The 14460-nt window shown below is 39.9% G+C and overlaps 1 protein-coding gene across 2 annotated transcripts in view; it reads left to right on the top strand.

Moving 5' to 3' along the window:
* The window catches only part of SORBS2 (sorbin and SH3 domain containing 2), a 511092-nt gene that overhangs the window by 170693 nt on the left and 325939 nt on the right, over positions 1-14460 (top strand). Inside the window, exon 3 of one of the 2 annotated variants that reach the window (XM_043970498.1) lies at positions 4729-4916. The exons of the other annotated variant lie outside the window; for it this stretch is intronic. The gene's annotated coding sequence lies outside the window, so the exon portion shown is untranslated. The remainder of the gene's footprint in view (positions 1-4728; positions 4917-14460) is intronic. 2 annotated transcript variants of the gene reach the window in all.

The raw sequence follows: 14460 nt of genomic DNA, 5'->3' as shown, positions 1-14460 counted from the left end.
ATTTTAAAGATAAACAACTTTGAAAGATGTAGTAATTCTGATCAAGATGATAACTATCACAATTCCAAATGACTCATGATAAAACATGCTGTCTATCTCCAGAAAGAGAATTTATGGACTCAGTACAGACTTAAGCATATTTTTTTCTCTTTCTATTGCTTTTCTTTTGTTTTGGGAGGAAGGGAACATGGTCAATGTAGAAATTTGTATGGCATGACTATGCATGTTTGTAATAGGCTTTGTTTTTATGCCTTCTTAATGGGTGGGAGAAGGGAGAAAATTTAGAACCCAAAATAAAATTGAATAAGAAACTGTTTCAGAAAAACTTCTTTCTTAGATATTGACTTATTTTATCAAGGGGATGCTTTGATGATCTCAAAATGAAATGGGGAAAAGTGGCAATGAGTTTCTGCATTCAATTTTAAATGTTACTGGAAATTGATGAATTCTTTGTCAAATGAGAAAAAATTATGAGAAAAGGCTTTTCCATTAAGAGAGTGTTCATTTCAAGCAGCAGCAGCTTAACTCTTACAGAAACCACAAGGCAGAGCTTATTGGGACTAGGTGATTCTTTGATAGTTTTATTATATGGTACCAGGACTCTTTTTATTTATTTATTTATTTTTCCTGGTGGGGCAATGAGGGTTAAGTGACTTGCCCAGGATCACACAGCCAGTTAAGTGTCAAGTGTCTGAGGTCGAATTTGAACTCAAGTCTGCCTGAATTCAGGGCCAGTGCTTTATCCACTGCTCCACCTAGCTTCCCCAGTACCTGGACTCTTAAAGGATGATAAAATTATTGAGTAGCACATGAAGATAGCTGACATCATGTACAGAGGAAATCATTCTCTGTCATTTTGGCAACATGCTACCTTAACTATTATCATTTAACACAATGCAAAGGGATCCAGCTCACAGCCAGACAATTGAGGTAGTCATAAGTAGTAACTTGCGATAAAATAATTATTAACAATGAGGTTTTGGGGGGACCCAGAGACACCTCCCCCCACTCAGGAACTCCAGCTGGTTTCTCAGAGCTAGCCCAGAGTCAGTAGAATTAGAGATCAGATTAACTCAGTAGATAATAAAAATCACACCTACCTGAAAGCCCTTGCCCTCAGAGAAAAGGCTCTGATCTTGAGGTTAGCACTTACAGTTCATTTTAATATGGACCACCCTCAGGTCCAGCAAACCAATAGATTTGAATGATGCTAGCCAATTAGCTTTGAACAGTGTGTAAGGACCGCCTCTCCTGTGGTCCACAGGAAGCTTACTCTCTCTCTTGGCCTGAGACATTGAAGGAGGCAGTCATGCGTACCCCCTTATTCTCTTCTCTATGCAGGTAATATACGGCTTCTGAACTCTAACATTTATTATGATTAATAAATGCTTAATGCCAAAACTGGTGCAATAGCCTCTAATTTAAAAGAAGCAATTTATTAGAAACCCCAGAATTCCCCCAATAATTTAGAACAGAAACAGGCTTCCCCCCAATATTTCAAATGACACAAAGTTTTGCACCCAAGCAAAGTAACCCAAAATTTACCTGGGCCTAGTATGCCCTCAAATAAGCTTTTTTTGGGGGGGAGGGGGCAGCAGGGCAATGAAGTTTAAGTGACTTGCCCAGGATCACACAGCTAGCATGTGTCAAGTGTCTGGGGACAGATTTGAACTCAGGTCCTCCTGAATCCAGGGTTGGTGCTTTATCCACTGTGCCACTTAGCTGCCTCCTATATAAACTTTTAAAGTTCAGTTGGGAATGTGGAAGGGGAGATTAGTCCCCATGGCTAAAGACTGAGAGACACTTCAAGGAGGCTACTAGGGACGACAATGCTGTGGAGGCTGCAAGAGTAGGGTAGGGCAAGGTGGGACCAAGAAGAAACTCACGTGAGATGAGGAGAAAGAGGAAGGAAGGGGCAACTAGGTGGAGCAGTGGATAGAGCACCAGCCCTGGACTCAGGAGGGCCTGAGTTCAAATCTGGCCTCAGACACTTCACACTTACTAGCTATGTGACCCTGGGCAAGTCACTTAACCACAGGAGGAGGAGGAAGAGGAGGAGGAGGAAGAAAGAAGTGACCATGTGGTAGTTTTCTATTTTAACAAATAATTCATGCTCAAAAGGCACTAATCTCATGTTTCTGAAGAACTGAAAGTATCATCAGCACCCTCTAAATGTGGGCACTCTGGGGTAAAACCCTAAAATGCCTTATCTTAGTTATGGCACTGAGTTGAGGCAGTTTGAATACTACCTATTCCAGATTTGCCAGCAGTTTTCTAATTTCTGCTTTAGTGAGAGCCCATTGCTTTTCTTTCTCTTTGGTTATGAGCAGGATATAGTGATTTTAAAAAATTATATCAAAAGTCATAACACACACTGATTCATGCAGGGGATGGGATGTGATGTTATGCAACTGGTGAATACTTGATACCTGTGATTTGGATGAAGGAATGATGATATACTTACCTTGGTGGTCGAGCATTAGTTTTGTTTGTTTTTTGTGGGGTTTTGTTGTTGTTGTTGTTTTTGTTTTGCCCAGGGTCACCCAGCTGGTAAGTGTCAAGTGTCTGAGACTGGATTTGAACTCAGGACCTCCTGAATCCAGGACCAGTGCTTTATCCATTGCACCACCTAGTTGCCCCCTGAGCATTAGTTGTAATTGGTTGGATAATCAATTTGAATCCTGTATCAAATAAGTCATTGTGTTACTGTTCCATTACTAGCCATTACCAGGCACACCCTAGTGTTAAGAGGAGCGTCTGACAATTCTAAGACACATGTGACAACCATTGAGTCTGAAGATACAGTCATGTCAGACCATTCCTGAACGGTGCTAACTTTGCTAAAGCTCTGGATTGTCATTGGTTCAACTACAGGTATCTCAGTCAGTCAGTAAAGACTGATTATGTGCCTACTATATATTAAGCACTGGGTACATAAGGGACCCACCTGCTGAATTCTATTCCCAGATTCTACAAGTCCTAGAATAGTACAAGACCATATGTGCAGGAGAAAGACCAAATGTGCAAGGAAAAAGAAAGGACTTTAAGCTACTATGGATATGATGTCTGATTGCACTGACAGTCTCACTTAACCATCCTTCATGCTTCTCTTATTGAATCACTGTCTGCAAAAATAGGACAGCCATCTTTCCTATGTCTATGAAAGTCATATTCCCCTGACCACTTCAAAACTATGAGTGTAAAAAGTTACTTCCAATATGTTTAACATGATTGTACGTGTATAACCTATATCAGATTGCTTACTGTCTTGTGGAGGGAAGAGTAAAGGGAGGAAGGGAGGGAGAAAATTTTGGAATTCAAAATCTTGCAAAAATGAATGTCTTTATATGTATTTGAGGGAAAAATAAAATACTATAAAGGAAAAAAAAAGGTACTTCCAACAAAATAACCCGAATAACATGCAAAATCTTAACATTCTTTACCACAATCATCTATAATGATGATCTTTTAATTGACATGAGGTACTAACAGGCCCTGAAAATTGATTACCTCTAAAGTGAGATTTAATAGTCAAGACAACCAGATTTTATCATTTCAAATGTATAGAACTATTGTAAATTTGAGAGGCAGCATTCCAGAACTTCAATATCTAGCTTACTCTTGGGTTTTTTTTTTCTCTTTTAATTTTAATATTTTCCCACCAAAAGGATGTCTTTATTAAATTTTATTTCCTTGTTTTTGAAAGAAACTTTATTAAAACAAAACACTTGGCAATGCACATGAAGTGCCCAAATCATCTACTGAGTATTTCTTTTATTAGGAACTTTTTGTTTATAACTTTTGGTAAGTTCAGAATTTCATATTATCACCACTTGTCTCATATCTTTGCCATTCAACTACATTGCCTTCCCCACTGTGTTGACATTTTGCAAAGAAAATTTTAACTTTTAGTTACAAACAACAGCAACTGCCTTCATGGTTCTCCTTGAGATATAGAATTCTGAAAAAGAAAATACATCCTTTTATTCCTATTTTCGCTATTTGCCAGTTGCTATTTTTATGAAAAATTCATTCCTTGCCATTTCATATCCATTTGAATTTCCTTCAGGGCTCAAATGCATTCCGCAGTTTTGAAATCATAAAACCCAAGAGTTAGTTAGAAGGAACCTCTGATGTCATGTAAATGGAGGCAGTACCAAATTGGCTAAAATAGATTTTAATTAGCCTAAGTTTATTTGGCAATTCTTCATTAAGATGCCTGCTTGTTGCATAGAGATTACCCTGTGTTCCTGAAGACTCATGCCAGAAGAACAGAAGCTGTCTCAGTTTTGCAAAGCTGGAAAGACTTCCAGTACAGTTCCATTAATAGACCATGTGCCTTGATGATGAACTCATTGGACATGGTGACCCATGAAACAGATAAAGTCAGAATGACTCATAGGACTCTGTAGCCCCCTTCTTTTTCCCAGTGCAGAGTGGCAGATGAAGGCACCCGAGGGGGTTATTAAGAAGCACACATTGATTTTAAGTCCAACAAGAAGCTTTAATTTAACTTTTTGTCTTCTAAATGTGAAGTCTTTATTTACTAAGTTCACACCCACTGGAGAAGCCTTGCCACATTCCTGATTTCTTGATATAAATGAAACCAAAAGAAAGAAAGAAAGAGCAGTTTAATAAAAGAATGGCTTTCAGGTTCTCCTTGGAGATGGGATTAAATTATTTCATAGTACCATAGGATTTAGATGTGACTTTTTTTTTTCTCCTTAGGATCATAAATCTGTAAGCTGGAAGAGATCTCAGAAGCCATCTGGTCCATGCCACAAGTATCACCTTAGTGAGAACCAAGGCCTAAAAATCTGCAGGAGAAAATCCAAGTGGATGTAGAATGAATATTGTCTGAGTTATAACATGGAATTGCATGGGCAATCTCATCAGTATATGCATCCTGAATACAGGTACTGCACAGGAATGATGAGCTGGACTCTGAATTAAGTAGTAGGAAAGAGGGCTGAATTACATTCGACAAATTGCGTGTAACCCTTTCAATGATTCCAAGTTCTTTTCTGACATGAAAGACTATCCTTTCAACACCAATATCCTTATATTTGTGAGAAAAGAATTATTAATGATGGATTTCTAGGGGAAACCCAGAGATTAGTTGCTTTCTCTACCTCACCCCAGAAAGTTCAATTCTTGAGGAATTTTTAATCTTGTTTGGGACCAGCCCAAGGGTACAATAGGAATGGAGAAAGATTCTTTTGTCTAGCTCCTAGAAGGACTGATGAGATTAAACCACACCTGGATAATGGACTTTGCCTTGAGTAACTTAAGTGAGAGTCTTTTGCATTCTTTTTCCTGATGTCCTGTAGAGTTCATTTTAATTTGGACCACCCTCAGGTCATGTCAATCAATGGAATTGAATGATACCTAACCAATTAGCTTTGATTAATCTATAATGACCCGCCTGTATCAAAAGAGGATAAAAGCCCTGACCACACAAAGGTCGCCATCTTGGCTCACTCTTTGCACTTCTCTTGGCTTCCTGGACCTGTTCCCTTGGCTCTGAATGCTGTCACTTGGTGCCCACTCTTAGGTATGTAAGCCTGAAGGCCTAAGATTATGAAGGAGTTAGGGAGACACATGGTCAATTCTTTACTGGTATATATTTGAACTCACTACTTTGAAAAAAATATTTTATTGGGGGAAGCTAGGTGGTACAGTGGATAGAGCACCAGCCCTGGATTCAGGAGGACCTGAGTTCAAATTCGACCGCAGACACTTGACACTTACTAGGTGTGTGACGCGGGGCAAGTCACTTAGCTCTCATTGCCCCACAAAACCAAAAAAACTAAACAAAAACAAAACAAAACAAAGTAGTGAGGCAGTAATAAAATTTCTCTTTAGGAGTCTCCTACTCATAGAAACAGGGAAAATGATCTACCCATTAGTTTCCTTCCTTACCTTCAATGTTAATAGATTTGACACCTATACACAATCTGTTCCATGGAGTCCTGGGATTGGATTTTTTGGTATAAGTTCTTACTTACGATTATTTAGTAGAAAACATCCTATCTTTATAGGATTATAGAATTTAGAATGACAAAGGAACTTTTGGATATCTTATCTGACTGATAGAGACAGAAGTCCTGAAAGGTATGACTTACAGAGGGTCAGATGAGTTAATAATAGAGCCAAACTCAGGGCATTAAGACCAAGGGTCAGCAAACTCAAGCCAGGCCCATATCTTATTACTTTTTTTTTTTTTAGTGAGGCAATTGGGGTTAAGTGACTTGCCCACGGTCACACAGTTAGTAAGTGTCAAGTGTCTGAGGCCGGATTTGAACTCAGGTACTCCTGAATCCAGGGCCGGTGCTTTAACCACTGCACCATCTAGCTGCCCCTGATAGCCTATTTTTGTATGAGTTAAAAGGATTTTGACATTTGAAAATGCTATATATAAAATACAATTTTATATTTACATTTAAATATTATATTTAAACAACTATATTTAGACATATAAAAAACACTCCACTCATTAGCCTTACAAAAACAGATGGTGTTGGGGTGGCTAGGTGGCGCAGTGGATAAAGCACCGGCCCTGGATTCAGGAGTACCTGAGTTCAAATCCAGCCTCAGACACTTTACACTTACTAGCTGTGTGACCCTGGGCAAGTCACTTAATCCCAATTGCCTCACAAAAAAAAAAAAAAAAGGGAAAAGCAGATGGTGGGCCAGTTTTGGCCCCGGGGCTGGCTGTATTTGGCCATTGGGATATAGTTTGCTTGCCCCTTCTTTAGATTCCAAAGCTAGTGTTTTCCCATCTACCAAGACTAAGTTAAGTAATATGGTGGATAAAGCACTGAACCTGGAGTTAGGAAGAATGAAGTTCAAATCTGGCCACAGATGCTTCTTAGCTACAAAATACTGTATGGATCACTTGGAACCTCTGTTTTCCTACATTTCCTCATCTGTAAAATGATTTCATAACAGCACAGAGCTGTTGTAAGGATACAGTGAGATATATACTTAAAACATCCTATAAATGCCAGAGGTGGTTGTTCTTATTGTTGCCATGCTGCCATCTTTATTACATTCCTACTTATCTGGGTGCTATGGATGCAAAATCAAATGAAAACAGGACCTGGCCTCAGGATGGTTACAATTTGCTGGTAGAATCCAACACATAAACAGAGAATTAAACAGTGTGTCCCAAAAGTCTTGGTGCAGTTTTTGGACGTACTATTTAAGCTTGAAGGAGAGACCACGCTAATGAGAAGGTGAATGAGGATAGATCTCTCCCTTAAGAGGTGACTCCTAGGCTGAGACTTGAAAAAAGGTGGGGATTCTAAGAAAGAATTCGTTCCAGGCATGTGGGTTGGCAGCCTATATAAAACTGAGGAACAGGGAAAATGCAATGATGGGTCTGGGGGACACCGAGTAGCTCTGTTTGTCTGGAATGGAGAGTGTGTGAGGGAGAGTAATGTGAAATAATCTTGGAAAGGGGAAATGGAAACAGATTGTGAAGGGTTTTACTTCCAGATGAGAAAGTATGTATTTTATTCTATAGGGAGCTATTGAAGTTTCTTGAGGAGAACAGTGACATGGTCAGACTGGTACAAGAACAAGTGTAATCAACATTTATTGTCTGTAGCGTACAACAAGTAGAAGCATATGTTGAGATGGTCAATAAGGTAATCTTTACCTTGAGAAGTTGCCTTTTAATGGAAAGGTAACAGCTGTCTCAAATAAATATAGTATTTTTTTTTGGGGGGGGAGATGTTCATTAAATGTTTAAGGGTTTCACAATTTATAAGGTAGTTTGGTGTGATGGAAAGAGTGTTATGCTTTAAGTCTGAAGGCCTAAGTTTGAAAGTTGACTCTAATACTAGCTTTTTAGGGCTGGACTCAGTTTTTCCATTTGTAAAATAAGAATACTTGCACTTGTTGCCTTACAGGTTTGTAGTAAAGAAAGCATTTTGTAAAGCATAATTTGTTGTTGTTCAGTCGTTTCAGTCATGTCTGACTCTCCGTGACCCCATTTGGGGTTTTCTTGGCAAAGATATTAGAGGGTTTTGCTGTTTCCTTCTCCAGCTCCTTTTACAAATAAGGAAACTGAGGCAAACAGGGTAAAGTCACTTGCCCAGGGTTACAGAAAGCAAGTGTCTGAAGCCAGATTTGGACTCAGGTTTTCCTGACTCCTGATGCCACATTTTATCCACTGTTCCACTTAGCTGCCCCTGTACAGGGCCATATTACATACTACCAATGTGTGAGTTATTATGATTAAGTCAGTTTCTACCTGATGAGTAAGATATGTGTGGCATTTTGAAGTTTCTTTCATTATTTCTGGGTATAAGGGTATGGTTTATTATTCTGCAGGAGTAATTTGCTAAATAGTCTACAGGATTAAAGATGTCACTTTCTTGATGAATTGAAGGTGACTCTAATTGCTTTGTCTGTCTACAGCAGCCCTGGGAACATCAGCAAGATGAAGGGGGACCTTAACCAGGACCAGCTGTCACTCAGTTATTCTAGCAAATCTGGTCTGGGCTAGTGTGGGTGATATGGATAACAGAAATACAGGGAGACCAGACACTGGAAATGCAAATCCTAGGCTACAAGTTACTTTGAAATGTATAAATCAAGGATTTCATTGAAAATATTGCCTCTGTTTAGGAAATGGCTCTAATGATTTGCTGTAGCATAACTACTACTACTACTACTACCACCACCACCACCATTAGTATTACCACTACAAGTATCACCACCACCACTGCTACAACTACTATTAGTACTACCATTACCACCACCATTACTACTATCACTTCTACTAATAATAATGACACTTATGATGATGAAGACCACCTTTTAGTTAATCTTCTGATGATGAGATAGGGCATCTAGGTTCTAAAAATAAAGCAAAAACAAAACTATGAATTTTGTATTACTCGGCTCTCAAATAGTGTCTATACTACACCTACTTTGCATGTTACTTTCCATCCCCAAATTTTCCCTTGAAACCACTCCATAGGAAGTGATGAATTCAACAGATTATTCATTGAATGCATATAGAACAGATAAAAGGTGTTGGGTTGCTTTTTTCCCCCTAATCTCTTACCGGATTGTCACTTAAAAGTTCTAAAACATGAAGCCTTAAGAGATATTTAAACTGTACTTGGTGGCATGGTGGATAGAGAACAGATTAAAGAATAAGTAAGACAGGTTCAAGTTCGTTTCCAACACTTACAGACTGTGTAACCCTGGACAACATCTAGGATTATAAATTCCCGAATCTGCTTTAGTAGAGGGAGTTTCCCTACTAGAGAATTCCCTGTATTAATGAAATAACAAGTCTAGGCTCTAGGTGGCAGAGGGAATAGAGTGCCCCCCTCCCCCTGAAGTAAGGAAGACTATCTTCTGAACTTTAAATCCAGCCTTAGGAATTTACTAGCTGTGTGACCCTGAGCAAGTCAGGATTAGCCCTGTTTGCCTCAGTTTCCTCACCTGTAAAATTAGCTGGAGAAGGAAATGGCAAACCACTGTAGTATCTTTGTCAAGAAAACTCCAAACTGGATCACAAAGAGTCAGACATAACTGAAATTACTGAGTAAAGCCCCCCCCCAAAAAAAAACAAAAACAAACAGGAAAACAGGTGTGCTGAAACCAGCTCAAGCCTGAGCAGATTGTAAAATTTTCAGTGTAAGCATTGACACCTTTTGTTGTTCAGCCATGTCTGACTCTTCATGACCCCATTTGGAGTTTCTTTGGCAAAGATACTGAAGTGATTTTCCATTTCCTTCTCCAGCTCATTTTACACATGGGGAAACTGAGACAAACAGGTTGAGTAACTTGCCTAAAGTCACACAGCTATTAAGTGTCTCAGTCTGGATTTGGACTAAGGAAAATAAGTCTTCCTGAGTCAACATTCTATCCCCTGTGCCACCTAACATCCCCATTTACACCTTGGGAACTGGCAAACACTGCAGTCAAGGCTTGATTTAGTGCTTTTTTGATTGTCTAGACTTAAGAAAGTGATAGAGAAAACACTAATGCAGATTAAATTTAAAAGTGTGTCATATGGACACAACCCTCCCCCCCACACCCTTCCATTCCCCATACCACCCCCCCCCCATTCACACACACACACACACCAGAGCTGGTTGTTAAACATTTACCATCATGCTCATGAATATAGCCCCAATTACTTTGAGGAACATATTTAAATCAGAAGCTTACTGAAAGAAGGGAGAAGGACTCTTTAATTCCTTTGATTCAGCCATTCCCAATTATTTGGGCCCTCCTGAGTGATGATTTCTCAAAGACTGGATTGGAGAGTATGAAATGGGGAGGGGAGGAGTAGGAGCAAAGAATGGGGAAGGGAGCATCTGCTTTGTATACTCCTTGGAAAGTAACTCTGGTTTTCCCTGCAGGAGCATTTTCTTTTCTTTCCTCACATGTTCTTTTGATTTGATGAGAAGATTGGTCACAATGGGGACTTCAGGAAATGAAAGGATTTTGTATGGCTTAGATATCTCATGTATGCCCCTAGTTTAAGTGGATAACAGGGATTACAGATCAGAAATATATGATTATTGGATGAGAAGCAGTTGGTTTTTAAAAGTATTGAGAAAGGAAATTTAAGCCACTGAGTTTGTCTGCCTTCAGTGATATGAATTCATGCTTTTCTCCGGTTTAAGTGTTTGCTGTCTTTGACTTCTCTTTATCTCAGCAGAGGACCATTAGGCTCCTGGAGGCAGGTACTGTGACTCATCTAGGATTTGTATCTCCCTCAGCACCTAATAGTAATGCTCTATGCATAATAGGTACTTAATAAATGACTGGTGTGTTTGTCATAGTCTCCCTTTCTCCCTTTCAATCCTTTTCCTTTGAGAGAGGTTAGAGGCAGCCCTTCCTGACTCAACCTCTTAAGAACAGAGAGGGTGGCAGGAGAAAAGGGCATTTGGGATTATTAAAGAGCAGTGTGGTGTAGTAGATGGCTATGGAGTTGGAGTCAATACAACCTAAGTTTGAATTCTGAGTCAGTCACTTAGAGGCTGTGTGGCCTTTTGCATGTTGTTATCCCTTCTCCCCCCTCCCCCCCCCACCAGTGGCCTCCATTAAATTGTAAGTTCCTTGAGGGCAGGGACTGTCTTTTTTTTTTTTCAATTCCCAGCACTTAGCACAGTGCCTGACATATAGTAGATATTTAATAAATGTTTGTTGAATTGAATTGGCCCAATGTAAGTCAATTGCCTTCTCTTAGCTTCACCTATAAAATGGGAATGATAATAGCACTTACCTAAGTGTTGTTGTTATGAAGACCAAAGTAATATCTGAATGTCAGAAATTAATATCTAACCCAACATTCTCATTACACAAATGAAGACACTGAGTTCCAGTGGCCTGTCATTCAGCCCTTTTAGATAGATAGATAGATAGATAGATAGATAGATAGATAGATAGATAGATAGTATATCTGTATCAGATTTCAGAATATTACTCCTCATCTTTGATCTGTATACCTGAATGGTGAGACTAAAAATGTATGGGGGGGGGGGCGGACAGCTAGGTGGCGCAGTGGATAAAGCACCAGCCCTGGATTCAGGAATACCTGAGTTCAAATCTGGCTTAAGACACTTGACACTCACTAGCTGTGTGACCCTGGGTAAGTCACTTAACCCCCATTACCTCCCTACACACACAAAATTATGAGCCCTAAGCAGCTTCAGTGGGATGCCTGACTCCCTCAGTCAGTCCTAGCAATTTTCCCACCAGCCCTTAAGGTTAGTCATTTTCACTTTGATTTTCCAAGTAGGGCTCCTCCACCATGTATCAATAATAGGCACTGCAGTGGCATCAGAAGAGCAGTAATGTTTCTAGGAACACCATTAATGAAGTAGAGAGTGGAGCTGAGGTGTGACTTTGGTCTATAGAAGCCCCTGCTCTTTTACTTGCTAGCTGAAGACTTTGGCAAATGATAGAATGTTAGAACTAGAACTAACAAGATCATTAAGGTAAATATATCATTCTTTAATTGTTTCACTGGAATTCCATGGGCACTGACCCTGAGATATTCTGAATTCTCTGCTGTTAGCATGGATGCCAACCCATTCATTGTACAATTGTGGAAACTCTACCCAGTGGAGGTGTAGTGATCTACCTGAGGTCACTCACCCAGCTAGCAGTAAAGCTGAGATTAAACTCCAGATTTTTCAGTTCTCTTCCCACAATGCCATTCTGTTCCCTTAACTTTTCTTTATCTATAACATAGAGATACTAACATTTGCAATCAACTAGTTCATAGGGTTGATGTAGGTCATCAAATAAGTGTGTTTTCTGTTTGCTGTATCCATAAGCAGACAAATAGCCAGGCTGACTTCTCAGTCACTTAACTCCCTCTTCCCTCCCCAAATATTTTGCAGTCTTGGCTACCCTGAGACTCATTCCTCTACTAACTTTCTGCCTGGGCACCCTTCTTTCCTAGGAAGTGGTTTCCTTTAAAACCTGCCACTAGACAATGACTGGACATAACTCATCTTGCCACTAATCCTATAGTTACTGACTAGTGTTGATAATGCACAGAGAAATAGTGGTGAATGTGTTTTCACTGATCTGGGAAATCATTAAGAATACATCTATCTGGGGCAGGTAGGTGGCACAGTGGATAGAGCACCGGCCCTGGAGTCAGGAGTACCTAAGTTCAAATCCGACCTCAGACACTTAACACTGTGTGACCCTGGGCAAGTCACTTAACCCCAAACTGCCTCACTAAAAAAAAAAAAAAGAATAAATCAATCAATCTATCTATCTATCTATCTATCTATCTATCTATCTATCTATCTATCTATCTATCTATCTATCTATCTATCTATCTATCTTGGGCTCTGTCTGTCTCTCCCCACCTCTCCCCCTTCTTTCTCCCTCTCCTATTCCTCCTCTTCCCTTCACTCCCTAGTCTTTCCCAATTATTCTCTCATCCCCATATTTCCATGTTCCATTCAAATAACAGATGTAGAGGCAGCTGGTGGCTCAGTGGATAGAGTGCTGACCCTTGAACCATGAAGACCTGAGTTCATATTTGGCCTTAGTCATTTACAAGATATGTGACCCTGGGCAAGTCACTTAACTTCTGTTTACTTCAGTTTCCTCTTATAAGAGGGGGATAAAGTAGCACCTACCTCTCAGGGTTATTGTGAGGAGCAAATTAAAATAATAGTTGTAAAAGGACTTCCCACAGGGCCTGGCTCATAGTATGCACTATGTAAACACCGTGTTCACACAATTGAGCAGTTCTGTTGATCAACAACTTTACATTATTTGCCAGCTACTGAGACAAGACAGACTTAAAAAAAAAATACCCACAAAGGTAAAAAAAAAAAAAATCTCCTAAGTCCCAAGGGAAATATCAAGTTCAAAGTGAATTCATTAACTCTCTTGAAGGAAAGAGCCAGAAGGGAGCGGAGGAGTAATGATCCCCAGCCTCTGTCTCTAGCCCAGATAGAGTCAACAATGGGATTTTAGCTTTCATCATGACTCCTGCATCTTCCAGCCCACCTCCTCGGGGTGCCCTCCATGGTTCCTCCATGTCAGCTTCTGTTTGACTCTTCCCCATTTCTCTTGTTTCTTGTTCCCAAACACTGGCTCAGAGCCTCAAGCTCAGGGCCAAACTGGAGGAGGGTGCTGAGAAACTTCTGCTGGAACATACAGGCATCCACTTCCAGCTACCTGTTCTCCTTGGTGACCCTTGCAAGAGGCATCGACAAGTAACGTTACATACATAAAACACAATATATCTGGATTTTACAAACGTGGCATTATTGTTCTTATCATTTCAGCACTCGTAAATAATAATGTTCTTTCCTAAATATGTAGTTGAATCACTCCTTATTTTAAAAATTATGATTGCCTCAACATTTCCTACCATGTTGTTGAGTCATTTTTTGGTTATATTCAACTTTTCATGATCTCATTTGGGGTTTTCCTGGCAAAGATCCTGAATCGTTTTGCCATTTCCTTCTCCAGTTCTGAGGTCGGATTTGAACTCAGGTACTCCTGACTCCAGGGCCGGTGCTCTATCCACTACGCCCCTTCTCCAGTTCATTTTACAGATAAAGAAATGGAAGCAAATAGGGTTAAGTGACTTGCCCAGGGTCACACAACTTGGAAGTGACTGAGGCCAGATTTGAACTCAAGAAGATGAGGCTTCCTGACTCCAGATCTGGCACTCTATCCGCTGTGCTACCAAGTATAGGTTAAACCCTTCTGCCTGGCATTCAAAGACCTCTACAATTGAATACCACCCCCACCTCTCCAGTCTACACCCCTCTATGACCTCTAGAATCCACCCAAAATGGTCTATTTCATCCCTCAAATAAATTCTCAAGCTGCTGTATATTTGATAACACTATTCCATGTGACTGAAATGCCCTGTCTCCTTCCCTTTAGTGGCTAAATTTCTAGCCATCTTATAAATTCCAACTCAGATGTTTTCTTCTCCAA

The sequence above is a fragment of the Dromiciops gliroides genome, chromosome 6, assembly GCF_019393635.1.
Source record: "Dromiciops gliroides isolate mDroGli1 chromosome 6, mDroGli1.pri, whole genome shotgun sequence".
Taxonomy (NCBI): domain Eukaryota; kingdom Metazoa; phylum Chordata; class Mammalia; order Microbiotheria; family Microbiotheriidae; genus Dromiciops; species Dromiciops gliroides.
The sequence above is the reverse complement of the archived record's forward strand: the minus strand, read 5'-3'. Positions and strand labels throughout refer to the sequence as shown.